Source organism: Adiantum capillus-veneris, chromosome 27, assembly GCF_014529385.1.
Source record: "Adiantum capillus-veneris isolate H3 chromosome 27, ASM1452938v2, whole genome shotgun sequence".
NCBI lineage: Eukaryota > Viridiplantae > Streptophyta > Polypodiopsida > Polypodiales > Pteridaceae > Adiantum > Adiantum capillus-veneris.
The window spans coordinates 87,542,898-87,547,378 of NC_140957.1; positions in this window are offsets into that span (position 1 = coordinate 87,542,898).

Sequence of the window (4,481 nt, forward strand, 5' to 3'; positions counted from 1 at the left end):
ACCCTCAACATACATACATCATCTCTGACAATACATCCCATGTGGAAGTACCTGCAATGTCAGGATGAAATCTGGAATATCAAGCAGCAAACACAAGCTACCTGATGAACTGGTGGATGTCGCCTACAGTTTGTGTGTAGGTGCGCCCGTGTCGTATGTGACACGCCTCCAAGAACTGTAAGGCGTCGTTTGTTGTGTAGATAGCCACAAATCAGCACTCTGGAAGTGCAGATATCCTCAGCACTTGTAGTCGTAGGCCGAAACCCCAAATTTGCAGAGTCGGATCTGCACCCGCCAAGACCACGGAGTCGAAAATGGCCTGCGCAGATCTTTGTCGAAGCCGAACGGTGGCCGAGATGACCTCAGAATGAAATTCTGAGAACACCGAGCCCTTTGGGTTTTCCCATAGGAATTGGGGCCATGTCTTCGCCTGTCGAATCTCACTCCAATCCGAGTAGGTGACTCTGGCTACCTGCAAATGCTGCCCCAAGCCTCGATCTGAGCTCTGATACCAGTTGAAGGAGTATGAGCAAAAGTGCGACGCGAGAGAGAGTGTGAGAAGAAGAGCACGACGATATGGTGAACTCGCTCTACTGTAATGTGTAGAGCATAGTGAGTTCTTATTAGGTTTTTACAAAAGAATATGTGTACATACCTGGCGGCCCGCCCACTTACCTGGGCGACCACATTGGGCTTTATACCTCAACACTATTTTCATGCGTGTTTGGTGAGATTTTTGAGTTTTTGCTCAATTTTCAGGGAAAACTATGTTGTATTTTTCCCATATTCTCGCCATATTTTGCTCGTATTCATAGTTTACCTCTAATGGTTTAGTGGTCAAGTTTACTCCCACTCTGGTAGTTATCTGCAATGTTTTTGGCTTGTGGTGGTTTGCATTGAGTTTTGGCTCATTTTGCAAAGGAAACTCTGTTCGTATTTCCCCGTCTTCTCGTCATAAAATTTTACAGTGTTATGCCATCTTGTACAATGGTCGATATATTCCCACTTTGACAATGATCAAGTGTTTACTCTCATTTTGACAGGTTTTGTCAGCTTGGACACAATTTGGTGTTCTTGTATAGTGATCTCGATATATTCCCACTTTGACAATGATCGAGTGTTTACTCTCACTTTGACAGGTTTTGTAAGCTTGGACAAAATTTGGTGTTCTTGTATCCACTCTCGCTGGAGTGAGGTTAGCATATGCTTGTGTGGCTATAGACAGAAAGTCACACATGTTTCACAAGTTTTTGCAGATTTTTGCAGGCATTTTCTCTTGTGGGATGCGTTTTGAGCTAGTTTTCTCTCTACTTGCATATATGGTTATGCGCTTTACGCTTGATTGAGCTATTTGTCCCAGTTTATGCTTGCAGATAGCATATTGTGGAGGTGTTTTATGCATATACGAACATTGATTTTGATGCTATTGGTCATGGTTTTCATGATTGTGTAGTGGTCGACGAGTGATTTCCCACTTTGTTTCCATTTTGGCATTCACTTATGGTAGCAGACACGTGTGACATTGAGAGATGACAATCTCGTTCTTGCCGATACCTACGATGTTGGTGTTGTGGTCACACATGACACATTAGGCAACGTTGTTTCAGACGTATGAGATAGCAATGGAGATGTATGCATGATGAACATGCGGCTTTGACACATGTTGTCAGAGAGGCAATTCTAGTGGCAGTCTATGCCAGTGACGGTGATGTCATGCTTGCCTTGAGTGTACCTCTTACAGATATGCCTATGGATAGCACACTTTCTTCACAATGGTCACTAGATAGCGATGCTATTTTCCACGTCACACCATGTCATGAGTGGTTCATCACATTTTCTAGTGGTCTCTTGGTTGTGTGCACTTGGCATTTGGCGTGTGACATAGAGGGTGCATGAGATGTTTGTTTGTCTTTGCCCAATGGTGCATCATACACGCTACGACATGTATGCTACATTCCTCAACAACTGAGACAGCTTGAGCTGAATGAGACAATTAGCAGATTCTGGTTGTTGACACTTCTTAGATAGGAGTCTTTCTAGATGCATTGTGGATCATTAGTGATTGCCAGAAGAGCCCATAGTGGCATGGTGTATCCTATGCATATGTTGAGGTATGAGGTGGCATAGTCTCGGTTTTGTTGCTACTATGCTTTGAGAGAGAGACGTGACGTGTCTCCTTCACTGCGGGTGAGCTCCACCATGCTCACGAGATAGAGAATTTAGTTGTGCAGAACATGCCACTGGACTTTGTAGAGATGGAGATAGAGCGGTAGTGCTCTAGTGAGACACAACAGGTTTTGTTAGAGTTTGTACAGGCAGAGGTAGAGTAGGTCTGCTGCCTAGAGACATAGGCATAGATGATAGACATGGAGTTCTTTGGTATGCTCATGTTCAAGGCTGATGAGTTGATACTAGGATGCACAATTCCACTTATGGGTGAGAAGGACGTAGCTATCCCAATGTCGATGTTGACACATCCATATGCAATGGGTAGTTGTCTTGATGATACAATAATTGCAGATAGCGTAGGGGAGATAGTACAGCCAGGTTTGCATAGATTTTGTCAGTGTTCGAGCGTCTCATGTTTGACTTACTAGTGTTGACCTAGCAGCTGCAGTGGGAGCATTTGCAACAATGGTTGTTAGTCGTAACACTAGCATGATGCATAGTGGAGTTTGCACACCATACAGAGTAGTCTGTGGGATTTACATGTAGGTTCTAGTGTGGGTACGCACGCTTGCCTACCACTAGAGCTGATACGACTACGTGTAGATTGACTAAGTGAGCCAGTGGGCATAGGTTGAGAGTGTCTCTCACCTAGTTTCTTCTACATACTAGTAGTTTAGCTAGTAGGTCTCACTTATCGGTGCATCGCCTTTAAGTGGGAGTTTGTTGGGGTAAAGGTGCTGCACCTGACTCTCTCACCAAGTTTCTTGTACATACTAGTAGTTTAGCTAGTAAGTCTCACTTATCGACGCATTGCCTTTAAGTGGGAGTTTGTCGGGGTAAAGGCGTTGCGTCTTTGCCTGGGGCCCGAACATCAGGTGTCCGACCGTCCACCCACTGTGTGTACGTACCCTTATTCTTTGTATACATAAGAATAAGGAGCTCCTCACTCACACTTCCTGAGGTTGCTCCACCCATACTCTCGTGCTCCTCCCCTTCCCCGCACGCATCATACCACACCACGCCGTGCACGCCCGCATCCACGCACACGTGCACTTTTAGATGCACCTGTGTGTGCGCGCCTGTGCAGCCAGTGTGTACATGTGCATGCGGACTACACATCGTTCATGGTGCTAGTGGTCACATTCCATGAATGTGGCTCGTGGCTACTCGCCACACGTCATGGCTAGGCTAGTGGGCACATGGCCACTGGCTTGCGCCACGTGGCGACCACCACGTGTATCGTCGATGATCGATGGTACATGTGGCCAGTGCCTTTGGCAAAATGTTTATGACACTCGTGGAGAATCAGAGTGGCCAAGGCTTAAATGGTCCCGACAGGTGGGCCTTTGCCATGTTTCAAAGGCCTTTCAGGACTTTTGTGAGTCAAAAGGTATAAAACGTGAACTTACTGCTCCTTACAATCCTCCTCAAAATGGTGTTTGAGAGGATGAATAGGACCATACAAGAGAAGGTCAGAAGTATGTTGTCTAATGCACAGCTGCCAAATGGGTTTTGGGCTGAAGCTGTATCAACAGCTGTTCATCTTGTAAATAGATCTCCTAGCAAGGTTTTGCAGAAGGATTCAGTGCCAGAGATGGTATGGTCAGGCAAAATGCCCTCATACAAGCATCTCAGAGTCTTTGGCTGTGAGGCATATACTCACGTTCCAAAGGAATTTAGGAACAAACTTGAGCCAAAGAGTAGAAAGTGCATCTTTCTAGGCTATGGTAATTCTGGTGAGATGGGGTACAGACTTTGGGATCCCGAATCCAGAAAGGTTGTCCGCAGCAATGATGTTCACTTTAATGAATCCAAATATCATTCTAAACCAGAGAGGGTTGAGGAGATTAGAAGAGTTGTCTTCCAAGAAGATGGACCTGCACGTGCAAGACAAAATGTCAGGGCTCAAGAGGAGCAAGACAGGATAGAGTGGAACCACAGGTTGTGGCTGAGCCTGAGCCACCTATTGTGCGTAGATCTGGACGTGTCACGCGACCTCCTGATAGGTTTGTTCCATCTATGAACTATGTCATGTTGACTGATTGCAATGAGCCTTCATGTTACAAGGAAGCAGTGCAAATGAAGGACTCCGGGAATTGGCAATTGGCCATGCAGTCAGAGATGACAGCTCTGCATAAAAACCAGACATGGAAGCTAGTTAAATTACCACAGGGCAAAAAGGCTCTACCTTGTAAATGGGTTTACAGGTATAAGATCACCGCTCATGATAGTCAGCCAAAGTACAAAGCAAGGCTTGTTGCCAAGGGCTTTAAGCAAGAACAAGGCATTGACTTTGATGAAGTCTTCTCTCC